Source organism: Arvicola amphibius, chromosome 11 (genome assembly GCF_903992535.2).
Source record: "Arvicola amphibius chromosome 11, mArvAmp1.2, whole genome shotgun sequence".
In the NCBI taxonomy this organism is placed as follows: domain Eukaryota; kingdom Metazoa; phylum Chordata; class Mammalia; order Rodentia; family Cricetidae; genus Arvicola; species Arvicola amphibius.
The window spans coordinates 74893340-74904370 of NC_052057.2; the positions used below are offsets into that span (position 1 = coordinate 74893340).

Sequence of the window (11031 nt, forward strand, 5' to 3'; positions counted from 1 at the left end):
AGGAGGATGGCTATGATTTAGAGGCCAGTCTTTGCTCTCAAAAAACACACAAGTTTTTTTTTTCAGCCTTCCCCACTCCTCCCCACAGAACCGGAGGATTGCTAAACCAAGAAACCCTTGTTGCTTTCTGCTTTTGTCGGGTAAAAGCCGGTCTCTGCCGCAGGCATTAGAGGAAGTGATACCGTGCCCTGCTAATTTTATCACTGGTTTTCTCTTTTACTTTTATTGCCACTTGTTGGCCTCATCTTTATTTGGTCCATGCTTGGTCACTCAGCCAGGCCTGTTCATTCGTCCTGACCCATGCTCTAAGTCCCCAGTCCACTGCGTTCCTGCTATGGCTACCCTAAACCAGGTACTTCTCTCGGGTTCACCCTGATGGTCTCTAACAGGAGCCCTGTCCAATCTTTCTCCATTTTTGTCTTCTCTGTGCCCTCACTATTCTCTTAACATGCAAGCATTGTATCCTCTCCGTCCTCTTCATAATCCTTCAGACCTTCCCATAAAACTGAAGCAAATGATGCAGTCTCTTAGCTCACCTGGCCACAGGCTGGTCTCCCATCTCTTTCCTCATGATAGCCTCTTGCCAATTCCTTCCTATCCACTCAGGCTCCTCAGCTCCTCTTCGCTGGGTTTTTACACACGACATTCTACCTCCACACACTCTTCCACTCTCTGGGTCCTGTGTCTCCCAAACTCAAGTTTCACAGCATTGCCTACAAGACTGACGTGACTAGCAGAGGGAAATGCGGAGAGAAGTAAGCAGGGCAGAGGATATGGGTGAGGAATTCAGCCTCAGAAATGCTAAAAAAAAAAAAAATTGTGCAAAGACCACGGAGATGAGCAAGTGCTGGGTTGATAGGAAGTTGAAAGTATCCAGATCCATCTGGTTTATGAGGGATGAGGGGCGAGAAATGAGGGACTGGGTGGCTGAACAAAGATGGAAGGATAAAGAGCCTTGAAAGCCAAGAAATGCAGCCCTTGTTTGGCAAACATCTATGTTTAAGCCAGGAAGTGACAGTCTCTGTTTTAGAAGGGACTGTCCAGTGTGTTACAGAGAAGCACAGGAAGGGAGATGAACCAGCTTAGGAAAAGATGGTAACAACTGGACCAGACAGCATCAGGCAGGCTTTGTTGGAAATGGTCAACTTGGGGTATGGGGGGTATGAGCTCAAGAGCAGAATGGATGAAGGCAGAAAGACAGACAGACCTAGGTGTCCAAGAATATTCCAGATACCCACTGGAGCAACTGGGCATTCGGCATGCTCACTGGTTGAGCTGGGGATCTCCAAAGGGGGCAGGCTGACAGAAGATATGGAGTGAGATCTGGCATGTGCCGAGAGTAGGGTATTTCCTCCCGAGTCAGCAAGCAAGATTTCGTTCAGACCCAGTCCTAGATATGGCAAGCAGCACCTTACCCACAGATATCCACTTTGGCTCTTTTCATTCTTCCCTGTGTCTGTGTGTTTCTAGAGCTCCTGCCTACTATGTCACAGTAAGGGATGTGAACTCTTTCCCGTGCTTGTGGAGTTGCTGAAGCAAAGGGAGAAAGGAGGGAAGGAGATCAGTCTACCAGGGTCAGAAATTTCATTAGAAAATGCTTTTCTTCCAAGCATGGGTCAGTCAGTCACACTGTTTCTCTTCCTTGGGATTCCTCTCATGGCTCGTTGCTCCCTCTGCACTCCAGACCGCTTTGCCTCTTCCTTGCTGAGCCCCAGGGACACTCTGAAGTCCACAGTATGCATGTTTTCCACGTAGAGTTTCCTCTTGGCTTTGAATTCTTTGCAGGTGTACATATCACACCAACTCAATCTTTAAGCTCGAAAGAAGTCCAGCTTATACAGTATGTCACTTTCCTCTCGCCCCTGTGCAATGTATGTGCCACGGTCCTGAGCACATACATTTTCAAAACTTAAGAATTGGACTGAAGCCAACATGGAATTCTTCAGGGTGAAAATACCTACTTTGGAGGAACGTGACCTGATGGGAGATGGTATGTTGGTTAGGAGAGTGAGCCCATATTAGCTGTCAACACAGGGAGGAACAAAACCCTGTATAACAAGGGGCCTCTTTAAAATGATGGGTTTTCATTGTAAACATTCTCCAAAGAAAGAGAATGCTCCATGTGAGGTGTGGCTCGGTGATCTTGCCTGGTATGTTTGCGGCCTGAGTTCAACTCTCAGCTCCGCAAAAAGCTAGTCAATCAATTAAAAGTTTGTCTTCTAAGAGTGCCCTTAGTCTGTGAACAATACTGGGTCATAAAATGCAGCACCTGTCATTTACAGTAAATGATACCCAGTGGTACCGATCAGCACAAATGAGAGGACTTGGGGTAAATGACTTCCTTTTGGTTAGAGCTCTGTTGACATGGTGATATTTGGGCAATTTAAAGGAAGGGTTTTTATGGCTCATCTTGTAACACCATTCTCTAGGCAGAATAGGTGAGGCAACCCACCTATGGTGGTCAAACAATGCTTGTCAAGATGGAGAAAACGCTCTGTCGTGAGGGAACAGAGAGGCAGACATAGCGTTTGTTTCGTGAGCCCTGTCCAGGCAGCCTTTAGCTTCTGGCACTCTCTCACTGGGGACACTATTTCATATAACCACTCCACCGGGAGCATCCTTCTCCCCCTGTGGGGCACACGAGACCTCTAAGGCATAGCTTGTAACAGAGGCGCAGCTGAGAGTGGAAAGAGCGGGTCCACTTCAAGGTGGGTGGGTCAGGTGTACTAGGGAGCAGAGAGGCGTGTCTCCGGAGGTAGCAAGGACAAGGGGCCGGGCCCTGGGGCGGTTGCCTCGTCTGTAGCTCTGCTCAGGGCTTGTTTTCAAGGAGGTGCAGAGTAAACAGCAGGAGAGATCCTCGTGTCCCTGGTGGTACCAACACCCATTGACTCTGGGTCACATTCCTTCCAGACTTCACAGGCCTGGGGTTACAAGGCCTTGTTGCACAATCCTTAGAAGAATGGGTATGTATGGTGGGGGCTGGGTTGGGCCCAAGGGGTGTGCCTTGCTGTGTCAGGGACTTATGTGTGGCCAGATGCCAAGGCACCTAGGTGGTGGCAGCAAGACTCACCATCTCACGCCTCAGGATCTTTGGAGGGGTATCTTTCTTTCTTTTATCACCTCATGTAGCTTTTAAGTAACCTTGCCAAGCTGCAAGCTTTGGGGAAATTTTAGGGGAAAAGTTCCAAATGTTTACTAGGCATACCTGTGTGTCAGTTTACCAGAGAGAGCTGGGGCTTCACAACCACATCGCAGAAGCTTATTCTAAGCTCCCTTTCTTGCTGTTTTCCCCAGTCAGCTTCCTCCTGCCATAGTGCATGCAAATTTCTCAATATATTACACGCTTTTGAAATCAATATGGAAGCGGAAAGGCAGACCACAGATCTGTTCGAAGCCTTTGTCACAACGTTCTGGTTTTCCCTGAAGGAACGTTCCTACTTCTTTACCACAGACACAGCATGGAAACCCAGGAATATGCAGAAGAAACTCTTAGGAGTTAGACGTTTCAGTTGACTATAAACTGGTATGAATCTATAATATGAAAGACCGTCTGAATTCACCAATAGCAACAAAAATCGTCACAACTACCGAATGAAGTACGCTGACAATGGCAATTGTCATGGCAGTTAGGATGTATTGATCTCAAATGATTATTTGTTTCACTTCATTTTCTTCCATAATTTAGACCTTTGGGTAGACATTCATTTATTTGCAGGGAATTCAGTTAGAAACGTGGCGTACCTGTGCCCAGAGAATGTCAAGGCACAAACTGCACACGGATAGGAGATGTAAGACCTGCAGTGCTATAGAAAAACCCTGGGCAGGGCCGAGGAGACACCTAACTTACAAAGAAAATTCTAAGTAAAATCCTAAATCATAGAAAAAGTTCCAGAAGCCTCATCTAGAAAATTTGAGTAATAAGGGTAGGTCCCTCACCATGGATGTGTAAAACAGCCTTGGCTGCCGTACAAAGAGTTTACCCATGTACATGCAGGCTGCACACATGCACTTACACATGAACATGGTTTGCCCACACTGTAGAAGGCAGGACCACAAGAAGACTATAACTGTTACAAAGTAAAAGGCTTGTAAACTGTATAGTTATTAGAGTGTATACGTGTAGGGTGTTCCTGCATACATGTTTGTGGAGTATGGATGTGTGTGCATGAACACACGAGTACTGGGGATCCGAACTCTGGCCCTCATGCTTGCACAGTGAGCATGTTAAGACTGAGCCATTTCCCCATCCCTTTTTTATTCCTAGTCAGGCTTCAAGAGAAGGCTTACTAACTTCCCTGTGTTTGGTTTCATTATTATCTCAACCCTTCAGGTGGGTTTGGGGGCTTTTTGTGGCCTTGACTCTATTAGTCTGATGGTGGGGCAGAGGTTGGGAGGTGAACATGGTAACCTCTGGAGAGCACGTGCCTTCACCACTTACCGGGGGAAAATGAAATATTTGCACTTTTAGAATGTTCTGACTTGGAAATGCCAAGAATTAGTTCAAATACAAACTAATTCAACATGAAACAAGGACAGAGTGTCCTGGACCAGCCACCTAGTTGACAGGACTTGGTTCCCAGCCAGCACACAATCTCTCTGTGTTGATTTCCTCAGGAGATAGAGCTGCTGGGATGATTTCCTAGTCCCCTGCAACTCTAGAATCCCAGGCCACATGACAACCACAGAGTTCATAGAACATTATTGTCAATAAATGGAAATGAAGATGAATTAGGAAATTGTGTGTTCTGTTTATTAGTTAGGTAAAGCCTGAGCCTAATTTTCAACCGTCTATAAAATGAAAGAAGTCTAAAAAACTGGCCAATGACAACTTAATCTTCAGGGTCTTAAGAAATTGTACCACATTTTAATTGTGAAAAATCATAGCTTCTTTCCAAATGGAGGCTGAATGTGTGCTGTGCAGTTAGCATGCAAGCCTATTCTGCTTGGACCCGGATCCCTCCGGGTTTTGCATGCTGTGCGTTATTGCTGCTTTCTGAGAGCATCAGGTCGCTGATCTTACTGCTGCGATATTCACGACATGCGGAGGCTGAAGAGTGTTAAAACTGTGCCCTGCGTGTATTTGGTCTCCTTGTCTGTTGTGTCTGGTGTGCCCTGTGGGTAACCGGTCTCCAGCAGAGCCCTGGGCTGCTGCTTCCCACTGACAGCATGTCATAGCAAATGGATCTTGCAGACTATGCTCAGAAAAGCTTGCCTGAGCGGTCAGGGGCTCTGACTGTGGGGCCGCTGTGTCTTAAGACCCAAGGGTGTCCAAATAGAGATGAGTCAAGACCTGGCACCAACCCTGAGCTCCGCCCTGCAGCTATTTGCTGTCACTTGGAATTTCTCTGGGCCTCCAGGAAGAAACAAATACTTTAGATGCCAAAACCCCAAGGCAAGGTAAAGAAAACAGAGCTGTTCCCATGTCCAGCAACTATTTCACTGAGGATCCCTAGATGGGAGTGGGGTGGGGTGGGGTGGGGTGGGGTAACTGTGGACTGAATTGTTGGACTTGGCTTTTCAATCATAAGGCCTTTCTCTGTCCCTAGGGGGTGGCCTTTTTCTCTTGAAGCCTTGGAATTTCAAAACTAGACTTTGGCGTTAATTTCTGTTGTTAACCCATAATACAACCTTCTCCCCCATATATTGATTTTTATTGTATTTTTAAAAACTATCTCTATTGAAATGATTATTTCACTTAAATGTTTAGAATGTTTGCTCTTCCCTGTCATTCTGGGAGAAATCATTAAAGGGAAAAGCACCTATGCAGAAGGATCTCATCAAACAAGTTAATTCCTTTAGAAAGTTGCTGTAAACTGACCCCTGGAGAGCCCTGCGCCTTCTGCATTTTCTCCATGACTGGGGAGAGGCCAGGGGGGTCTGGGAATTGGAATTGTGTTGTGGCTTCATGGCCTCCTGGACTATAGAGGATGTACCCAGCTCTGCTTCTGCTGGGAGCACCTCTGGATGACTATAGAGGATGTACCCCAGCTCTGCTTCTGCTGGGAGCACCTCTGGATTCCTACTCCTAAGAAATGGTAGCTACCTTGGCTATGGCCTCTGTACTATATCGTTCTTTCTGGATTCCTACCACTCCTTAGAAACGGTAGCTACCTTGGCTATGGCCTCTGTGCTATATTGTCCTTCCTGGAGATAGGGTCACCTGTGGGTGTCTCCATTCCCTCAAGACTCTAGCAATTTCTACCGTTAGCGTAGCCGTAAGCTGTACCTGCACTGGAGGCATGGCTGGCAGATCCTTCTGGGTCCTTCCAGTAGTGTTGTGCCTCTGCTCTGTCGATAACTGAATTTCCACTGCTCCTTCTCGGATGCTAAGATCCAGGCTCTGTTGGGCACTGTGATGTCACAGAGTAGAAGCTTTGTTCCCCCACCCCCGCCCCATGTCCAGCTGTAACCTCTCTGCCCACATCAATGACGATCTCTTAATTTCTTTTTACTTTAGCCCTCAGAATCTTTCTGGAACTACCAGAGAAGAAGGCTTAAAGGCCATCCACTCCCCTGCTGTATACATAACATCAAGGCCCTGGATGGTGTAGTGTCTGAGCTAACTAGTGCCCAGAGGCCCTCAGTGCTGACCTCTCACCCTTCTGAACACACTGCATTTCTACCCTGTTCTACTCACTGGAGTTGGCCAACACCAGGGGTTTCTGGCAGGCAGCTCAATAGACTACCTGCCTCCACCCACCACCAGAAGTCTCCGGAGACAGCGCATGCCGTAATGCAACAATCTCAGTGGGGACCATTTGTTTTTCTGGCAACCTATAGATGCCAGGAAGTCTCTGTCTTAACCTGGACTCAGAAATCCTAACCCACCAGACCAATTCTAGAATAGCAAGTCACGTGACTGCTGAGTAATTAATGTGTTCACAGCTTTGGAGAGGAATAAGAAGGTAAAAGCCACTAGTCATGTCCCCTGCAGTGATATACCAGTTCATAGCATTCCATGGCAAAGAATATCAGTAAAGAAACAGAGTCTTTCCACGATGTAGCTCTTATCTTCATCTCCTTCTTGTAGACATTACCCTGATGATGGTAAGGGATTATCTTTACTACATGAGATGACTTGTACTTCTGAAGTCATAGATTTGATCTTTTAGAGTCCCTTAAGGGTGGGGAAACGTATATCACATTTGTAATACCAACAACTAACATTTTATATCATGCTTCAACATTTACAAGCCATTTTCACGTATATCATTTCATTTAATCACATCTCAGTGAGGTAGTATATTATTTTTAGTACAATTTTATGGATGAGAAAATTATAGCTTAGGACTCGCCCAAGATCACAAAGCTAATTAAGTAGAAAGGTTAACATTAACTGTAAACCAGATCTTCCAGCCAATCATTTTCCCCACCAAAGGCCTTTCCCTGGCTCAGAACTGTCACTGGGTCCCAGAAAATCTTTAAAGGCAACTGCATTAAGTGACCCTTCGAGTAACGAAGAAGAAATCATAGCCATGGGTTGTAAATGCTGTTTCACTAAGCTCCTAAATGCCTTCATAAACCTGGCTGATGGACACTAATTTCCAACTTGAGCCTGGTCTAATGACTGCCCTCTCACTCAGCCCCACATCTGGGAATGCTCTGGAGGGACCCATTACGGACACGAACAACATTTAGATGGACGAGTTCTTTGCAGAGCTGCTTGTATCGGGAGACAAATTAGAAGCTCAGCCGTAGAAAAGTGGTAAAAGGAATTGCTCTAAATTCATGAGGAAGGTGGCTTTGAAGTTTCCTCAGCTTCTACCATTTTTTTGCCCAAAACATGTAGTTTACATTTTCCTTTTAATTAACTTTTAATTAAGAAAGCAATGATTGAAAGTATTTTACAGAACAGGTAGCACTATAGCATCAGTGACCGTGTCTGATGATGACCAAAAGAACGAAGTACAATGACAAGGGAATGTTTGTTATTAATGCCTTAGTCTTGTCCTGATACCTAACTGAAAACAGACAACTGACCTAATCAAATAACAATGAATACCTTTCATTTTCATCAAAAATTGATGTGCCTATACTAAAATGCAAATGAGTTTTTCCATCACTCATCTATAAAAGGTTTAATACAGAAATAAAGTATGTGTCTAATTCCATATCATAGCTAGATATCTTTAGATACACTGTGCTCTAAATCAACAAACCCCCAAAACTTGCAGTAATGATGACCTCACTTAGATCATGTGTGCTCGTAGCAGTATATACAAGGACCAAGGCTCCTTTCCCCGAAGTACTTCCTTCCAGCTGTTACCTCTAGAGGAAAAGATGAGCCTCAGTTGTGTCTGACCTTGACTGAGCACCTGGAAGATTATATTCTATGGAGCGTGGGTCTCACTGCTTCTCTTTAGCATGGGTCTCTGTAATGCAAGTCAAATATTACCTGGCTTGCATACCCTCACCTGGAATGTATGTGCCCTCAGTCCCTTGAAGAGGGACAGTGAAGCTCTCACACCCCTGTCAGCCAGCTTTTTTTTTTTAAAGGGTAAACAAGGAGCAACAATAAAAGGTTTTGCTCAACTTGAAGGCAGATCCTGTGAGAAAATTACCAATTTTGCCAAATGTAAATGCTAGGTCCAGCAAGAATTTTTCATGTTGGTCTACAGACCACCAAGTTGAGAACTACCTACTGTGTGTATGTGTGTGTGTGTGTGTGTGTGTGTGTGTGTGTGTGTGTGTGTGAGAGAGAGAGAGAGAGAGAGAGAGAGAGAGAGAGAGAGAGAGAGAGACATATAAATGAAGGACTAGAGGACTAGAGCCACTGAGGATTTGGGGACGTTCGAACCACTTCTTACAGAGGTGAAGCATAAATGCGTATACCCATAAAGCCCTCCAGGGGATTCTGTTCACACAATGCTTAAGAACTAGACAGCGGTTCCCAAGAATTTGAGCCAAACTTCATGTGGGCTGAAACTCAGCAGGCCATCGCTGGTTCTGGTTTTGGAGGAAGAAAGCCCAAGTCAGGATTTCTTCTCTTCTTGTTTTGTTTTGTAAGACAGTATCTCACTACATAACTCTGGCTGTCCTAGAACATGCTATGTAGACCGAGATAGCCTCACACTCACAGAGATCTGCCTGAGCTTACCTTCTGAGTACTATTAAAGATTAAAGGTGTGTGCCACCACACCTGGCAGAGATCTGTTTATGTTTACATATTTAACTCTGTGAGTATGTTTGTGCACATGGCATTTGTCCTCCTGGAGCTCTAGTTACTGACCCACTGAAGTGGTGCTGGGAATTGAACTCAGCTCTCTGCACTGGCAGTACTGTGCTCTTAACCTCTGAGCCATCTCTCCAGCTCTGGGACATCTTTTAAGAATAGTATTTTTATTAATTCTTTGAAAGGTTTGCACGTGTATATGATGTATTTTACTCTTACCCACTCCATAACCTCCCCGCAGCTCTCCCTGGGTCCCACCAACCCTAGCTCTCTGGACTTGATGACATCCTTTATGGTGAGGATGATGGGGATGGGGATGATGATGATGATGGATAGGCTCCTGAGTCCAGTTAGTGCTGGCCATGTGGGAGTGAGTGTGGGACCGTCTGCGACTTGAACACATATCCAAAGAATAACCACTCCCCCTCCTTCTGTAGACATCAAATGCCAACAGCTCCTCAGCTGAAGGGTGAGGACTCAGTAGCCCTTCTCTTGAGACAGGACATTTTTAACAGAAGTATTGGTTGGTAATAGACACCACACTTTGAGTAACACTCCACTTGGCCCAGAGACTACACACATTCCAAGGGCATTTCCCCTACAGCATGGGAAACAAAGTCTTTACCCACTAGAGACTCAAAAAACAATTTGTTCCCATTTTTTGTCCGGCAATCTTGTCTACTTCCAGTATCCAGGAGGATAACTATATGTTTTTCTTTGGGTTCACCTTCTTATATAGCTTCTCTAGGATTTTTTACGAATTATAGGCTCGATGTCCTTTATTTATGGCTAGAAACCAATTATGAGTGAATACATCCCATGTTCATCCTTTTGGGCCTGGGTTACCTCACTCAAGATGGTGTTTTCTATTTGCATCCATTTGCATGCAAAATTCAAGATGTCATTGTTTTTTACCACCGAGTAGTACTCTAATATGTATATATTCCACACTTTCTTCATCAATTCTTCCAGAACGTGGGGGTGAGGTGGGATGGGGGGAGGGGGGATGGGGAGAGAAAAGTGTGAAGTGGAGGATGGGAAGAGCTTGGGGGAATAGGATGGTTGGGATATAGGAAAAGTAGATATGGGAACAAGGAATTATATATCTTAATTAAGGGAGCCATTCTAGGGTTGGCAGAGACTTGACTCTAGAGGGGTTCCCAGGTGTCCAGGAAGACGCCCCCAGCTAGGTCCTTGGGCAGCTGAGGAGAGGGTGCCAGAAATATACAGATCCTATTGCCATACTCATGAATATCTTGCATATCACCATAGAACCTTCACCTGGCATTGGATGGAGAAAATGACAGAGCCTCACATAGGAGCACCGGACTGAGATCCCAAGGTCCCGATGAGGAGCAAAAGGAGGGAGATCATGAGCAAGGAAGTCAGGACCGTGAGGAGTGCGTTTACCCATTGAGACGGTGGGACAGATCTAACGGGAGACCACCAAGTCCAGTTGGAATGGGACTGATGGAACAGGGGACCAAACCGGACTCTCTGAATGTGGCTGACGGTGGAGGAGGACTGAGAAACCAAGGACAACGGCGATGAGCATGAACTCTACAGCATGTACGGGCTCACTGTGAGCCTTGTCAGTTTGGTTGCTCACCTTCCTGGACTTAGGGGGAGCTGGGAGGACCTTGGACTTAACATAGTGAAGGGAACCCTGATGGCTCTTTGTCTTGGAGAGGGGTGGAGTGGGGATATGGGTGGAAGGGAGGGGAGGGAAGGGGGAGGAGATGGAAATCTTTAATAAAAAAAATGAGAAAAAAAAACAATTTGTTCAGGGCTGGAGAGATGGCTCAGTGGTTAAGAGCACTGGCTGCTCTTCCAGAGGTCCTGAGTTCAATTCCCAGCAA

General features: G+C 45.7%; 1 long non-coding RNA gene across 1 annotated transcript; it reads left to right on the forward strand.

Moving 5' to 3' along the window:
• The first annotated feature begins 249 nt into the window (after positions 1–249).
• Positions 250–10493, forward strand: LOC119826796. The gene is made up of 3 exons (XR_005287474.1): positions 250–352; positions 6458–6905; positions 10445–10493. It is a non-coding gene; the product is annotated as an uncharacterized LOC119826796 (long non-coding RNA).
• The last annotated feature ends 538 nt before the right edge of the window (positions 10494–11031 follow it).